Below are 18,272 nucleotides of genomic sequence, written 5' to 3'. Positions count from 1 at the left end.
CCATCCCTCTGCCCTGCACCCCCCACACACCCTCCAGCCCTCTGCCCTACACCCCCCACATACCCAGCCTTCTGCCCTGACCTCCCGCCAACACCCAGCCTTCTGCCCTGCACCTCCACACCCCTCCAGCCTTCTGCCCTGACCTCCCCCAACACCCAGCTTTCTGCCCTGCACCCTCACACCCCCCAGCCTTCTGCCCTGACCTCCCCCCCCACACCCTCCCAGCCCTCTGCCCTGACCTCCCCCAACACCCAGCCCTCTGCCCTGCACCCCTACACACCCTCCAGCCCTCTGCCCTGACCTCAATTCGCCCCCAATACCCAGCCTTCTGCCCTGCACCCTCACACCCTCCCAGCCTTCTGCCCTGCACCCTCACACTCCCCCAGCCTTCTGCCCTGACCTTCCCCCAACACCCAGCCCTCTGCTCTGCACCCCCGCACACCCTCCAGCCCTCTGCCCTGACCTCGAGTTGCCCCCCCACCCCCTCCTCTCCTGACCTCCCCCACACACCCCCAGCCGTCTGCCCTGACCTCGAGTCGTCCCGCTCAGCCCACTGCAGGCCTAGGTGAACAGAACCCCAGGCTGGCAGCGTAAGATCAGCATTTTAATTTAATTTTAAAGGAAGCATCTTAGACGTTTTGAAAACCTTGTTTACTTTACATACAATAACAGGTTTCAGAGTAGCAGCCGTGTTAGTCTGTATCCGCAAAAAGAACAGGAGTACTTGTGGCACCTTAGAGACTAACACATTTATTAGATCATAAGCTTTCGTGGACTACAGCCCACTTCTGCATCCGAAGAAGTGGGCTGTAGTCCATGAAAGCTTATGCTCTAATAAATTTGTTAGTCTCTAAGGTGCCACAAGTACTCCTGTTCTTTTTACATACAATAGTTAAGTTATATAATATAGACTTATAGAGCGAGACCTTCTAAAAAATGTTAACATGTATTACCGGCACGCGAAACCTTAAATTAAAGTGAATAAATGAAGATTCGGCACACCACTTCTGAAAGGTTGCCAACCCCTGGTCTAAACTGTTCTTTAAAATCTTCAATGATGGAGATTCCACAACCTCCGTAGGCAATTTATTCCAGTGCTTAACCACCCTGACAGTTAGGAAGTTTTTCCGAATGTCCAACCTGAACCACCCTTGCTGCAATTTAAGCCCATTGCTTCTTGTCCTATCCTCAGAGGTTAAGAAGAATTTTTTTTCTCCCTCCTCCTTGTAACAACCTTTTATGTACTGGAAAACTATTATCATGTCCCCTCTGTGTCTTCTCTTTTCCAGACTAGACAAACCCAATTTTTTCAATCTTCCCTCATTGGTCATGTTTTCTAGACCTTTAATAATTTTTGTTGCTCTTCTCTGGACTTTCTCCAATTTGTCCACATTTTTCCTGAAATGTGGCACCCAGAACTGGATGCAATACTCTAGTGGAGGCCTAATCAGAGTGGAGTAGAATGGAAGAACTGCTTTTCGTGTCTTGCTTACAACATTCCTGCTAAGACATTCCAGAATGATGTTTGTATTTTTTGCAACAGTGTTACACAGTTGACTCATATTTAGCTGTGGTCCACCATGACCCCCACATCTCTTTCCGCGGTACTCCTTCCTAGGCATTCATTTCCCATTTTGTATGTGTGCAACTGATTGTTCCTTCCCAAGTGGAGTACTTTGCATTTGTCCTTATTGAATTTCATCCTATTTACTTCAGACCATTTCTCCAGTTTGTCCAGACCATTTTGAGTTATAATCCTATCCTCCAAAGCACTTGCAACCCCTACCAGCTTGGTATTGTCCACAAACCTTTTAAGTGTATTCTCTATGCCATTATCTAAATCACTGATGAAGATATTGAACAGAACAGGACCCAGATCTGATCCCTGTGGGAGCCCACTCGTTATGCCCTTCCAGCATGACTGTGAACCACTGATAACTACTCCCTGGGAACGGTTTTCCAACCAGTTATGCATCCACCTTAGAGTAGCTCTATCTAGGTTGCATTTCCCTAGTTTGTTTATGAGAAGGTCATGCAAGACAATATCAAAGGCCTTACTAATGTCAAGATATATCATGCCTACCGCTTCCCTCCTATCCACAAGGCTTGTTATCCTGTCAAAGAAAGCTAGCAGGTTGGTTTGACATGATTTGTTTTTGACAAATCTATGCTGACTGTTACTTATCACTTTATCTTCTAGATGTTTGCAAATTGATTGCATAATTATTTGCTCCATTATCTTTGTGGGTACAGAAGTTAAGCTGACTGGTCTGTAATTCCTAGGGTTGTCCTTATTTCCCTTTTTATAGATTGGCACTATATTTGTCCTTTTCCATTTGTCTGGAATCTCTCCCATCTTCCATGACTTTTCAAGATAATCGCTAACAGCTCATATATCTCCTCAGTCAGCTCTTTGAGTACTTATACAGGCTTCCTGCAGCTTAAGCCCCTGTTGACTATAGTTTTTTTGGCTGAAAGGTCATTTTTCCTTACAATCAATTTTAAAGTTTCTACTATTAGTTTAAAGAGATCTGAATTTAATTCAATCCTCTTAACACTATAATTACTGTATAGTCTCTTTATAGCTATGGTAAGTATCCCATTAGTGCCTGTAGCAGCACAGAGATCTCAAACCTTTGGGCATCAACACAATTAAATTAAAAAATTAAAATTGTAGTTTGAATTTTTATATTGTACAGTTTGAAAGTTGAAACATTTACTGTGCTGTTTACGATTTTCTGGTCTTCGTTCTTCTGTAAATGACTGAGGGCCCCTTTGACCTGATCCCCTCCCGACTGTCAGCGGCACCAAAACTATGGCTACTGAAAGCCACTAAAGAATCAACCCACCCCAAATAATCAATAGTATTTGCTCAGCTGGCTATATGGTTTACTATAACTAGATGATATATTGTAGAAGGACTCGTCTCCCCACAAAATGGGAAACTCACAAATACCCCCTTCTTAAAGATTCAGAGGACCAAGTTCAGCTCTCATTTATACCACTTGACATCTGGAGTTACTCCATTAAAGTCAGTGACTACTCCAGATTTACAGTATTGTAACTGAATAGATTTCAGCACAAAATGTTTGGGTTACCTGATGTGATATATGTACCAAATTGCAGTCAACTGCATGGCATAGAGTCGCAGCTTGCAATGTCTGACGTTTGTTTATTGTGTTGAGTTTTATTCATAGGTAATTAAAATGTTATAAGTGTTAATACAGTGTAAATGGAGTTCACAACATGGGGACTGAACAGTGACTGTGGTGAGAAGCTTAATATAGGGCAAATGGGTGTGGGGCTCAAAGGGCCATGGAGGATCCCCTTCTCCTCTTTTTCTAGTGAACGAGGTCTGCTTGTTCATTATAGCACTGAATGCCTCAGAACACCCAATAAATGAATTATACACTTGCCAAAGAGCACTTGTGCGTCACCACAAAAATGCAGAAAACCAGTGGCAATGGAATGTATGGTGGATGCCTCCTTAATGCGCACCGCAGAAAGATTACCTAATGACATGTGCAGAGTCCAAATAAGTGGATTAGCAAAATAAAGACAGACAGATTGCAATGGATTAACTTTAACCAACACTACTTTATTGCAAGGCATCCACTACAGCAATTAAAGGCACTTCCTCTCAGACTTCCCCCAACTTAATTTCCATACATCTCACAGGGAAATTCTACCTAGTGACCTCACAAGAAATTGCCATTTGGCATCTGTTTTTAGGACACAGCCTCCACCTAGAGCAACTTTCTGGTGTCATTATAAGCTGTCAGAGTCACTCGTTCAGACAGAAATTGCTAAACCAGTGGGGCCATCGAGTCCAGTATCCAGACTCCAACAGTCATTAGCACCAGCTGCTTCAGAGGAAGAAGCCCTGCAGTAGGCAGCTAGGAAATGAGAAAATGGAGTAGCTTCTAACCCCCAATACTTAGAGGTTGGCTCATACTTTTAAGCAGCTGGTTTTAGATCCTTTTCAAAGTTGTTTAATTTTTAATATTTACAGTTATAATTCTTGATATTCTTGTTATCCATATAAATCACAGACATGTAGGACTGGAAGGGACCTCAGTAGATCACTTAGTCCAGTCCCCTGAACTCATGGCAGGACTAAGTATTATCTAGACCATCCCTGACAGGTGTTTGTCTAATCCATTTAAGGTGCCAACCCTCCTGGTTTTGCTGGAATCAAGCCTTATCTCCCAGAGGCTACTGCAGACAAACTGGGAGATTTTTGGTGTAAACAGTCCAGCAGCACAGGATAGTTAAGCACTGGAAAATGTCTAATCACTTTTTGAATCCTGTTAAATAAATGTCCTTTATCTAGCAGCAATGAGTTCCACTCTCTAATAGTCCACAGTGTGAAAAAGTATTTCATTCCATCAGTGTTGAATTTGCCACCTTTCAAATAAATTTTAATTGACTGTCCATGCTCTTGTACTATAAGCCAGGGCAAATATAAATTCCTTATCTATCCTCCTCTACAGACCAAAACTCTCATGATAAAAGATGGACGAGATCTGAATTGTCTGCTGCTTCTATATACCCACTATAAACAGATGCCCCCAAATTCCTGTGAACCCTCCAGCTCCCCTATTCTTGAGCTACTGATCCTGTAATTTTCCCAGAGATAAATTCAGTTGCATTCTAATCTTGAATAAATTATCCAGTGGTCATTGTGTGATTATTAACCAATTCCACAGTTTAAGATTAAAATATTATTTTCTAAGAATTCTTGGACTTTGTTTATGGCTCCATTCTAGAAATATTCATGTTAAGAGAGATTTAACCAGTTTTTCAATATATGATCAATAAAACAGTCATAATAAAAAGGTACAAAAGTTTGTACTTTACAAACTGGAAAAGGTAATTTCAAGCATAGATTTCACTAGTCTGTCTCCACCACTGGGGTCTAGGGGCTGTGGAACAATTTCTGATGTGTTGCATTGGTGTGACAAAGTGGGTTGATTTAAGATTTAGCACCGTTGTATCATAGCAAAATTCCTGCAATACACAATTTGACAGAACCGAGGAGTGTTATACAAGATTGTAGTGGAGCAACTCCCATCAGTGGGGCTGATGGGGCAAAACCTCATGCAGCATTGTGAAAACATCCATTTTGTTGTTGTGTTTGGATTCAATTGTGGTGTCACTATGTTGTCCTACATCTTATTTTGGGGTCCTAATTTTGCTGTAAAAAGCTTAGTGAATTTAGAATAAGTGTATAGAAATCTTTTTTTAAATCCTTGTTCAGATTATATATTTAATTTGGGATACGTAATGTCTTGTGAACTTTACTTATACTCATCCGACATCTCCCCTGCCCCCCCAAACAATCGCAGATTACCTTGAAATGTAACACACAATATAGACACTTTCCAGTGCCATGCACTGATTTTACAGTTTTACTATTTCCAGAAAAATTTATGTGTAATCCTGAAACTTAGTAGATTTGAGTCAGACATCATATATTAATACAGGGCTAAATTCTCTAACCTTTACTCATGTGAAGGCCACTTACTCAGATAAACCATGTGTTACTCTTAATCTGAAAGGGCTGTGGAATCTGTTCCACACTTGGGAAATGTAAAGGACTATCTCCCTCTAGTATTTTAACCTCAATAGTAAAAATACCTTACCTATATGTAGCTATAATATAATAGGCCTTTCCCCTCTATATTCTATCATTCTGGCAGCACCTTTCATCTCAGGGGGATCCCAGAATACTTTACTCTACATACGTGATTAGCTTCATCTACAACTGAAATACAGCTACCTCTGGGAAGGAACATGGCAGCTCTCCAGTATTGCACAATGACACCATACAACAGTTTAAAATAGGAGTAAAGAAGACTCCTGCATCAAGCTGAAACTTCAGGATAATGCAGGGAGGGATAATGTATTTATCCCAATAAAAATTTGGCCAAGACAATAGGATTAGCATTCCTATTTTTGTTAAAAGTGCCATTGGATATTTATTGACATCCTCTCCACTTTTAAATCTCTCAAAAAACATCTTCCACTATCCTGATGATAGTGACTCTTGGTCTATACAGAAAATTCCTTTTGTTTTTTCCTTCAGACTGAACTCCATCTGTCTGGTTGGCTGGCAAAGGAGCACCCTCCAGACGACAAGGATCCTGTCCTATAAATTATACAAAGTACAGCTACTGGGCTGCATGACTGGTGATTTATTCCTGTTGAATGTAGCCAATTTAATAATTTTTACAGTAAATTAATTATAGTTCTATATCCTCACGCATCCTCCAAAAGACTCTGGAATGTACGTGTTTCTTCATTCACATATACTTATCCATGACAAGGACAGCTTGAAAGATTAATCTTCAGATGCCATCTAGGAAATTCTGGTAGGGCCTTTGGGTGCAAAATGAGAAGTGTCAGCTTTTGTAAATTCACCTCAACTGTTGGACACCAGGGTCTTGTTTCATATTACACTGACTAATTCTATTGGAATGAGCCATTGATTGCCCTTTTAAGATACAGCGACATCAATGAGTGAAATGGAGCTGAGTATTTTAATTAGTAGCATGTAGCAGTGGGTGTTAACTTCAGCCTTTCCCACCCCCTCTTTGCTGACATTCAGAGCAGGCAAGGCAGTGAGAGCATGAATCAGTGGAAACAGTCATACAGGAAGTGGATTCAGTAAAGCCTGTGTCATGGACTTTTCCTCAAGATCCGATTTCAATTCCTTTCTGGTGATCTGGCCTTCAACATGCACTTATCAATTGTATTTTTATGCATTTAGATTTTTTTTCTTTCAAGTGAGCACTTGTGCTACTTGAGCATTTCCTCGTGCCTGTCTTGCACTTTAGAGACCTCCACATTTATTTATAACCTGTATATATTTGCTACTTCACACCTGAAATTTGTCTCTCTGTATAAAGTAATAGACAATGACAAGTATCCAAGTATAAAATACCTCTTAGAGAGTTACTGCTTTTCTGAAGTTGCTGAAATATTTGGGCTCTGTTTGCATGTGGCTAAAAATAAGTGCATTTACCATGTAACCAGTCACATTAACATATAATTAGAAGGACAGGAAATAATGTTTTGAAGCTTTAAGGAAACAGAGTGACAGAGACTTGTAAGAAGGCCAGTTTATGTATAGACAGTAGCACAGTTGAGAGATGACCAGACTTCCTGTGCAATGCCCAATTGGTTGAGTCTGACTCCACAGGTATTCATGATGGCTCCATGCGAAAGCCTTCATTCTGTAGGGAGGTGAATTACTACAATGGGCTGGAGTTCTCATACTTTAAACTGGTTTCAGAGTAACAGCCGTGTTAGTCTGTATCTGCAAAAAGAAGAACAGGAGTACTAACCCAGGAACCTATCCTTGTAACAAACCCCGATGCCAACTCTGTCCACATATCTATTCAAGTGACATCATCATAGGACCTAATCACATCAGCCATACCATCAGGGGCTCGTTCACCTGCACATCTACCAATGTGATAGATGCCATCATGTGCCAGCAATGCCCCTCTGCCATGTACATTGGCCAAACCGGACAGTCTCTACGCAAAAGAATTAATGGACACAAATCTGACATCAGGAATCAAAATACTCAAAAACCAGTGGGAGAACACTTTAACCTGTCTGGTCATTCAGTGACAGACCTGCGGGTGGCTATATTACAACAGAAAAACTTCAAAAACAGACTCCAAAGAGAGACTGCTGAGCTAGAATTGATATGCAAACTAGACACAATCAACTCCGGTTTGAATAAGGACTGGGAATGGCTGAGCCATTACAAACATTGACTCTATCTCCCCTTGTAAGTATTCTCACACTTATTATCAAACTGTCTGTACTGGGCTAGCTTGATTATCACTTCAAAAGTTTTTTTTCTCTTAATTAATTGGCCTCTCAGAGTTGGTAAGACAACTCCCACCTGTTTATGCTCTCTGTATGTGAGATATATATCTCCTCAATATATGTTCCATTCTATATGCATCCAAAGAAGTGGGCTGTAGTCCACGAAAGCTTATGCTCTAATAAATTTGTTAGTCTCTAAGGTGCCACAAGTACTCCTGTTCTTCTTTATACTTTAAACTGTTAAGGAAAAAAATCCCAAAACAAACAAAAGAAAACCAACTTATTTTTAGACATTTTTCTTCACTCAGCCTGTGATCAGAGCCCATTAGCAATGAAGTCTGACCACATGGAGAAGACCACAGGTAGCAAAATTAGCAAGTTCAATGCACACTGATGTTTGTAATAATATAAATAAATATTCTAAATATTGTAGTATTCATTCTAAAATAAAAACTACCACAATTTCTGAACCTACACTAAGTTAGTTTAAAATTGTCCTGTTCATGAGTGCAGCACCAAAGTGTCCAGAGACAAGCCCATAGTAGACATGTATCTTATTTTTAATTAAAAAGATGAATAATTTTCATTACTCTGTTTCTGTCAGGATGATTGTGCCATGTCACATGCAGAACTGTATTGATCAGGATTCCTGACACATTGGGGATGACACAGGCTCTAACCCATTGACTGCTGTATTTCCTTCCATTTTGACAGTCAGTCACCACAAAGTTTCACAAATATATATGTGACAGTTAATTTTCAATACACCATAAACTAAGAATAGTTAATTTCATGGATATGCAGCCTGACTTTGGGAGGTGATGAGTGCATACAACTCTGTTGTTTCAGTGAGATATTCAGACAGATAATTGGTAATTGTCAGAGTATGTGAACATAAATGCAAAAAAACCAAGGAGCCCTTGTGGCACCTTAGAGTAACATTTATTTAGACATAAGCTTTCGTGGGCTAAGATCCACCTCATCAGATGTATGGAGTGAAAAATACAGTAAGCAATATTATATACACACACACACCACATGAAAAGATGAGAGTTCCCTTACTAAGTGTGTGTGGGGGGGAGGGGTCAGTGCTAACAAGGCCAATTCAATTATGGTGGAAGTGGCCTATTCTCAACAGTTGACAAGAAGGGGTGAGTATCAGCAGAGGGAAAATTACTTTTTGTAGTGACCTATCCACTCCCAGTCTTTATTCAGGCCTAATTTGATGGTGTCCAGTTTGCAAATTAATTCCAGTTCCTCAGTTTCTCATTGAGTGTTCAATCTCCCTGGACACTCAATGAGAAACTGCAGAACTGGAATTAATTAATAAAGACTGGGAATGGATGGGTCACTACAAAAAGTAATTTTCCCTCTGCTGATACTCACCCCTTCTTGTCAACTGTTGGAAACGGGCGATGAATTGAATTGGCCCCCTTAGCACTGACTCCCCACTTGGTAAGGCAACTCCCATCATTTCACGTGCTGTGATATATCTACTGCTTACTGTATTTTTCACTCCATGCAACTGATGAAGTGGGTTTTAGCCCACGAAAGCTTATGCCCAAATAAATTTGTTAGTCTCTCAGGTGCCACAAGGTTGCCTCATTGTTTTTGCTGATACAGACTAACACGGCTACCACTCTGAAACTTGTCATAAATGCAATAGGTTTCAGAAAGCTGTGAGGGAAGATATTGTGATGCTAACAGACCACTCTATCAATAGTTCAGCGGGCAACTATAATGACCTTTTGTCCAAGCACTGTTGCTAACATTTAACCTGCAGCAAATCAAGAACACAGCTAGAGTGCCAGCAGTGGGTCTCATGATAGGTGACTGATTACAGCCTATATAAAACTTTTAAGCCTGTATACCAGGGGTCGGCAGCCTTTCAGAAGTGGTGTGCCGAGTCTTCATTAATTCACTCTAATTTAAGGTTTCGCGTGCCAGTAATACATTTTAATGTTTTAAAAGGTCTCTTTCTATAAGCCTGTAATATATAACTAAACTATTGTTGTATGTAAAGTAAATAAGATTTTTTAAATGTTTAAGACGCTTCATTCAAAATTAAATTAAAATGCAGAGCCCCCCGGACTGGTGGCCAGGACCTGGGCAGTGTGAGTGCCACTAAAAATCAGCTCACGTGCCGCCTTTGGCGCATGTGCCTTAGGTTGCCTACCCCTGCTATATACCATGGCTGTGCAAAGGACAAATTAAAACAGGGTTGATCTAAACTGCTGCCATTTAGTTACAGAACTGAATGTCTTGGTGTGGGGAATTTTCAGTTTACTTTGTGGATAAAATCTGACCCAAACTGAACTTTCTACTTCCTTGGGACCCGACCAATATCTCATGGGTAGGGCCCTACTAAATTCAGGGTTCACTTTGGTCAATTTCATGGCCACCGAGTCTTAAAATTGGTCAATTTTGCTATTTCAGATGCTTACATCTGAAATTTCAGTGTTGTAACCGTGGGGGATTGTGGGGAGTGTCCTAAAACCGTGGGGGTTGCAGGATTGCCATACTCACTTCTGTGCTGCCTTCAGAGCCCAGCTGAGTTTACTGCAGCTGGAGGAGGCAGGTCCAGTCTCCCCAGTGCTGCTGGAAGCGCCCCAGCTGGGGGGCTCCTAGCTGCTAGTCAGGGCCAGTGGTGGATTAACGCATGGGCCCATGCAAGGGATCCTGAACAATTTGAAAAATGGGTGCCCCAGCCCAGGCAGGAGCCAGGAGGGGTGGGGGGAAGCCCCGAGCCTGGGTGGCCCAGAGCTCAGGCACTGGCAGGAGCCGTTGGGGACAGCATCCCTGAAACCAGGCACCCAAATCCCTGTCTCGAGCCATGGAGTAGGGTGGCAGCCCCGAGCCTGGCCCCTGGGGTCTGGCCAGGAGCTGCAGGGAATGGCAGCCCCCAGCCCAGGTCCCTGAGCCCAGGCAGGAGCTACGGGGGGTGGCAGCCCCAAATAGGGTGACCAGACAGCAAATGTGAAAAATCGGGACGAGGGTGGGGGGTATTAGGAGCCTATATAAGAAAAAGACCAAAAAATGGGGACTGTCCCTATAAAATCGGGACATCTGGTCACCCTAGTCCCATTACCCTCACTTCTGCACTGCCTATGGAGGTGGGTCTGATCTCTCCCCATAACAGCCATGCAGGGGAAGGAGAAGTCCAGCTGATTTGGGGGCGATCAGATTTCACAGGGCAGGGCTTATTTCACGATCTGTGAAATTGGTAGGCCCCTACTCATGGGCACACATACAACTTTCAGTGCTTGAGTTTTGGTCAGTTACACTAAAGCCAGCACCTATTAGACCCATGTCCTTCCCAGTTGGTTACAGACAGTGGGGAGACATTGAAGCCATGAATGGTTGAGATTCTCAGTATCACCATGTGGGAGGAGCAGGGCACCAGAAGTTCTGAAAGCAAGCACTGGCCTATGTTCAAATCCTTGTTGGATATTGATGATCTTGTAAACTATTGACCTGTGTCAAACCTACTGTTTTAGGGAAAGCTAATGAGGCCCTAACAAGTGGATGGAGTTGCTTTAACACAACTCTTTCCTTTTTGACCGAGAACCCAGCAGATAATTATGGGTAATTGTCACAGTCTGTTCTCTCCCTTATGCAGAGTCTGCTCCCCAGTTACTGTATTTGAGATCTAAGCAGAGTATCAGTATCCAATATCCCTGACTCATTAGGCAGCGTGTTGCACACACAACATTTAATTCACTCAAGGCCAAGCAGAGCACAGCTGTGGAGTAAACAGAGCCTGGCTTGTCTGTGTTTGGCCAGAACAGACAGTTTTAATCTCCCTCATGAATCATGGTCTCTTGAATTTATTTTACATGTTCTGGAACACCACAGTTTTCCTCAACTCAGTCAGCTGGACATGAAGCCTAAGGGAGAAAACAGAACATAAATACTTTTTTTGTTTGTTTTTTTTAAAGAAAATGGGTTTGTGGGTGGTGAGTGGCTTGATTACAGATGAACACTTTGTGTCATTAAACTGTACAGGAGAACCTCAATCCTCCTCCTCAACAGGGTTGCTGCAAAACACCTTGAGTGGGAGCATTATGGATTTGACTACTGCCAGTCTGACTGATGTTTTATTTGTAGGTTACCAGATGAAAGGATGACTATTTGTGTGTATGTGCGCACTTATTAGGAAGAGGGTGGGGGAACTGCAGGCATGGGAATGTGATAATGATGCTTGCTCTTTTCTCTGAATTGATTCCCAAAGACTTCAGACTCCGAAGAACCTCAGCTTATTTTAATGTATTTTTCCTCATCTTTACTCATGTTGGTTTTGTGAACAGATCCTTTAGGAAAATAACATTTATTATTTAGTATCTATTGACATGGTCCCTGCCCCAATAAAACAATAGTTTAAATTAGACCCAAACAATACACTAACCCACAGATTAGGGTGCTGGTTTGCAGCAAGGCAAATATTAAATATGTACTTCAAAGAGAATAGCGCCTGACCATAGCGTGTGAAGATATATTTGATCATATTGTTCACAAATGAATACCAAGGCCAGACCATCATGATGGGTGGATGAATGCAGTTTTTCTAAACTCTAAATCTGTGAAATTACTTCCCATTCCTATAAGTATATATGGACTGTGATATTGCAGCCTGAGACCAGTGTGGTGCAGATGCACAAAACTAAAAATAACATTCTTCACTTAGATTTCCTAAGTTACCTGGGAGCAGGATCAGTGGCTGCTTGTTGGAGGGGGAAAGCTACAGTGAAGGTGAGTCAAAAATTTAAATACTGAGGGAAGATCAGTGGGAAGTTGTAGGATGGGCAGAGGTAGGTGCTCCGATACTATGGTGATGAGCATAGTATAGACCAGTGGTTTTCAAACCATAGGTCGCGAAATGTAAGGCACTGGGTCACAGCGGCTCTGGTCAGCACTGCCAACCAGGTCATTAAAAGTCCCATTGGTGGTGCTGCCCGGCTAAGGCAGGCTAGTCCCTACCTGTTGCGCCACTGCGCTGCGCCAGCAGCAGGTCTGGCTCCTAGGCGGGGGGGCCCCCCCAAGGGACTCGGTGTGCTGCCCCGCCCTGAGCACCAGCTCCGCAGTCCCATTGGTTGGGAACTGGTCAATGGGAGCTGGGGGGAGGCAGCACCTGTGGGTGAAGCTGCGTGGAGCTGTTTGCGAGCCTCCGACTAGGAGCCGGACCTGCTGCTGGCTGCTTCCAGGGCATGGAACAGTCCGCGGTGTCAGGACAGGCAGGAAGCCTGCCTCACTGGCCAGGAGCTGCCCAAGGTAAGCCTGTGCCCCAATCCCCTGCCCTGAGCCCCCCAAAACCCAGAGTTCCCTCCTGCACCCCAACTCTCTGCCACAGCCCTGAGCCCCCTCTGCTCTCCAAACCCCTCATCCCCACCCCAAAGCCTGCACCTCCAGCCCAGAGTCCTGACCCCCTCCCATACTCCAACCCCCTGCCCCAGCCTACACCCTGAACCCCTCATTCCTAGCCCCATCCTACAACCCTTACCCCCACACTCCAGTCCTGAGCCCCTCCCACACCACAAACCCCTCATCCCCAGCTCCATTGGGTCATGGACATCAACAATTTTCTTCAACTGGGTCACCAGAAAAAAAAAAAAGTTTGAAAGCCACTGGTATAGACCTGTCTCTAGGGTGCAAGAACGCGGGGGGGGGGCTAAGGGCCCATGGCCCCCCACTTTTTACTGGAGGTAAGGGTAAGTGACGGGCAGGAGGGGGCACAGAGGAGCGAGTGGGGGGCAGGGTCTAGGGGGAAGAGTCGATATGGGAGCGGGTCTTTGGGGGAAGAGGTGGGGTGGGGGCCCAGGGAGAAAGGGTTTTCACTTTTATCCACATCTTAGTTTTTTCTGAATACTTAGTAGAAGTTTCTGTTTTTCTAGCTGTACACCAATAAATCATATTCTGGGGGCGGGGGGAAAGAGAGAAATCAAGCCTCCTAGATCATTACTTCATCCCGTTTCAGGTTATTTACTAGACATGACACACCTCTTGGCAGAACCATGAGCACAACATAACATCCAGCGACTCAACAATAGCACCAGAATCCGTAGCAACAAGGACACAATCCTACTGATCCCTAAAGAACCAGATATATTACAGAGCTTCCAAAATACAAAGGTAATATATTATCTTAGCCTGGGTCAAGTCTGCTAAAGAAACAATGGGAATATACCTTCAGACACAACCCCTCTGACATTAGGTTCTGACTAGCAGTTTCATGGTCTGTGTTTGCCAGCCCAAAGGATCAAATCAATGCAGAATTAGAAAATAAATCTGAATGGTATAAAATGCTTGTGGTTCTGTACTGTTGGAAGGATACATCATCATTTACTTTTGCATTGTTTACCCACCTCCTGTGTTTTCTGATTCACAGTGACCTGCAAGGGAACATTCCTACACCATAGCCAGAGCACTGAGGTGTAGCTAATTGAGCAATTAAGTTATCAGGTGATGGAAGTAAAAAAAAAAAAAAATCTCATCAGCACAGCTAGATGGATTTTGCTAGCCAGCTCCTTTTTGTTTATTACTTGTTATTATGTAACATGCGTGTATAGCTCCATGGGTGCACTTAGTTTGGCACAAAGATGTAATCAACCACTCTAAAGTAGACTCTAGCTGGCATCTGGGGTCAGGAGTTCAGTCAGCTGACCACTGGAGGAAGGATAACGGGAGTTTCTTCCCTATTGTTTAGATTTGGAAAGCCCATTTTTAAAGACAATCCCCCCACATTCCTAATAGAGTATTCTGTTAGGCATTGACTTCTGATGCTGTTGACATTTAGAAGGGACTATAGTATCAGTCTTTTTTTCAGTCAGTAGCATTTCACCTATATAAAGTTGCTCACCATAAAGTGCAGGAAAATGGGGAGGTATAAGGTGCTAGTGGATCCACACACATTTGGAGAGGGAGGGAAGGAAGGAGATCAAACCCCATTTCAGTGGAGAATGACAAGTACTACCTAAACCCATAAAACCTTGAGGACCCCTCAGTACTTCAGATGGAGGAAATGCAAGATAAAGGCTCTCCAGAAGCACCGTTAAGTCGTGCTGATGGGTCAAGGCAAACTTCCCCAAGTCAGTAACTTTGGAAACAATAAATGTAAACCAGCATTCTTGGCCCCTTTGTCTGCCATGCACAGGACTGCATCAACAGGAATGCTGGAACAATTTTTATAGTGGGGGTGGTGAAAGCCATTGAACCAAACTGTAAGCCCTGTATATAATGGAAACCACTTCAAGACAAGGGGTGTGGCAGCACCCCCAGCTCCCCTAGTTCCAGTACCTATGCAGCTGTGATTATTTTTAAGAGGCCAAGTCAGTTGGGGAACAAAGGATGGAGTTTCTGGGTTAAAAATGTATGGTCTCTTGTATAATTTTTCATGAGTGGTGTACCCAAATATTTGGATGCTAATATCTAAACTATATAGTTAAATATAGTACATAATCAGCAATAATCCAGATTTAGATTAATAAATTTATTGTATGACTTTTAAACCAAACTTAGTACTTTGGGATAATTTAAGCACTATACCCAGATGTACAGACACTATTTCCTTAACCTGTATATTATATACTTTTTATATTGACTGTAATAAAAAAATGTATCACACTGCCCATCTGAACCCATCACTGCTTTGCACCTTTGACATAGTAAAAATGCCCAAAGAGCTGGAGTGGGCACATTTCCTACCTAACAATGTCATGACTGTAGGAAGTCAGGTGGCTATGCATGTGTGTCAAATGTGCATGATGCTCAGACAAGATTTCTAAAAGGGGCCGACTTAGATGAAGTATTGTAGTATTCTTTGTGGTGAGATAGGCAGGAAGGCACCAAGAAATTGGTCTCATTATCTGCACCAACTCAACCTATTTTAGCTTACTTGGTTTAGAAATCAGGCTGAGGGAGCCTTGCAGGACATCTTGGTTTCAATATTTGTCAAACCAAAGAGTATCCAAAAAAATCATTAGTCAGGCCCTCAAAATTCAAGAGAATGGCTTAAAAAAAATCATGACATTTAAAAATAATACATTGTGGGTTCTTTTTATTTACCAACTGGTTTTGGAACTGTGCACTGGGGTGACATTTTCAAACTTTTCTCCACAACCAGGATGGTTAGAAACCTTTATTTTTTTTTAAATGAAAGCTGACATAGTTATGTATTCACACAATTCCTGGAGCTGAGGCTTTAAGAAAAGTGACAAATATTGTGAGACCCAGAGTCGCAAGAGTTGGCAATACCGTGTGGGAAGATTGCTTGCTTTTTTGACTGTGCTCTTAAAAGCCCATATGTATGTTACTTGAGCTTCTTGAGATGCCAATATCAGTCCCCTACCTGACTGTGACCCGTCCTGTCACACCTAAATTAACAGTACTTGTCATTTGGAGGGTGGTGAAGGGGAGGCATGGATCAATGTTCATGTCACACTCCCCATCAGTACCTGGCCCAAGCCGGGGAAGCTAATGATCCAACCAGTGGGCCAAATTTGGTGATGACTCCTGGTCACGTGCAACCTGAGGTATGTTGTGCATATGCTAAGAAGAAGATTTGGAAGGGCCCCAAACTGCTTTGTAAACTATATTTTTTATATTCAACACAAACATGAATAACTTCACCCATTGCTGAAAAATTGCTTCCTCTGGAATAGAACAGGGTAGCCATTTAACATAACCAACTGTCAAACAAGTTTAGGACAGGGTGGAAAGAATGCTATTTCTGATAGAAATTGTTTGGGGACTTTAGGAAGGCAGAATGTAAATACCCAAATGGGAACTTGGCCACCACACCAGGGCTCGGCTAAAACTCCTAATCTTGCTGAAAATGCCATGGAATTTTTAAATAAGTGGCCAGATCCTTGGTTTTATGCCTGTCTGAAAGATCATCTTGAGAAGCATATGCTGGGACACCAGCTCAGTATTGACCTAGAGAGAAGTGTCACCAATACCACTTAATACACTGCTTGTAAACCAATTATTGCTGCGGCAATTTATTAAGCTGCTCATAACTTGCATAGATTTACAGTGATTAAATTATGTGGTATCATCCATCCCCTGCCTAGAGCACTGAACAAATAAAGAATAGAATATCTCAGCTAGAAGCTACGCTATGTACCACAGGCTATATTTACTAAAAATAAATTTGTCCTGAAAAATGCCCTTTAATTGAATAATGTTGCAGAACATCATTGATAGCAGCACCTACCCCCACCCTCTAGAGTTTAGAATTTAGAAATATTTGCTTTAAACACTGCTTAGAGAATTATAATTAAGCAACACATATCCCAGGTCAAATTTAGCCCTAAAGAGACTTAGAGAGGGGATCATTTGTGTATATACATTTCAAAATTATATATAAATAGTGTTGGTTTCAGATGCCGTTTTATTATGTAATAATGGTGTTTCATTAGAAAGCAGACATCTGTCTAAAATCCCTGTCATCCAGTATGTAGGTTCTTTATGTCCAACCCCCAGGGCTCCATCTGAAATGCCCCCCTTAAAACTATAAATCAGAGATCCAGACAGACTTAAAACTTATGGCTAGAATTCCCCAGAGATCCAGATGAAACTTAACCCCAGAAAGAAAGCTCTTGTGATTAAGGCACTGGACTGAGATATAGAAGACTCACGGATTTTAAGGCCAGAAGGGACTATTAGATCATCTAGTTTGACCTTCTGTATATCACAGGCCATAGAATTTCACCAAGTAGCCCCTGCATTGAGTTTAGTAATTTGCTTGGCTAAAGCACCTTCCAGAAAGACATCCACCCTGAATCTGAAGACAAACTACCTCTTTCCTTGGTAGTTTGTTCCAATAGTTAATCACACTCACTGTTAAAAATGTGTGCTTTATATTTAATTTGAATTAGTCTGGCTTGAATGTCTAGCCATTGATTCTTGTTATGTCTTTCCCTGCTCAATTAAAAAGGCCCATTAGAATCCAACATTTCCTCCCTGTGAAGATACTTCTACACTGTAATCACACTTTGATAAACTACACAGATTGAGCTCTTAAATCTGTCACTGTAAGGCATTTTTTTCCCTCCAGCCCTTGACCTGAAATTCAGTTCCCTTCTCTTCCATAGTTTTCCTGTGTGATTTCAAACAAGTCACTGACCTCTCTGTACCTCTGTTCCTGATCTGTACAATGGGGCAATAGCACTATTTCACAGGGGTGGTGTGAGAAGTTAATTAATAGATGTGAGGCACTGAGATACAACAGGGGTGGACACAAAGAACCGAGACAGACTGCTCCAAAACTTTGGGATCCAGAGGAGACCTGTCTCCTAAGGATTGTACATTTTCTGTGATTCAGTTAAAACGTGATCCTTTTGCATTGCATGGTGTGGGACTGTTAGCTGCACTACACAGATCAATCCCTGAATAGTCTTTGGAAATGTATGAAACAGCTTCCAAACTTAAAC

General features: G+C 42.4%; 1 protein-coding gene across 8 annotated transcripts in view; it reads left to right on the top strand.

Annotated features, from left to right (window-relative positions):
- SLC45A1 (solute carrier family 45 member 1) overlaps positions 1-18,272 on the top strand; it is a 139,877-nt gene that overhangs the window by 56,931 nt on the left and 64,674 nt on the right. For 2 of the 8 annotated variants that reach the window (XM_034753195.1, XM_034753196.1), the window contains exons 2-3: positions 12,530-12,594; positions 13,817-13,971. The exons of 2 other annotated variants lie outside the window; for them this stretch is intronic. The gene's annotated coding sequence lies outside the window, so the exon portion shown is untranslated. 4 more of the 8 variants (XM_034753198.1, XM_034753197.1, XM_034753201.1 and 1 more) reach the window with 4 other exon arrangements.

The sequence above is a fragment of the Trachemys scripta genome, chromosome 19, assembly GCF_013100865.1.
Source record: "Trachemys scripta elegans isolate TJP31775 chromosome 19, CAS_Tse_1.0, whole genome shotgun sequence".
NCBI lineage: Eukaryota > Metazoa > Chordata > Testudines > Emydidae > Trachemys > Trachemys scripta.
The sequence above is the reverse complement of the archived record's forward strand: the minus strand, read 5'-3'. Positions and strand labels throughout refer to the sequence as shown.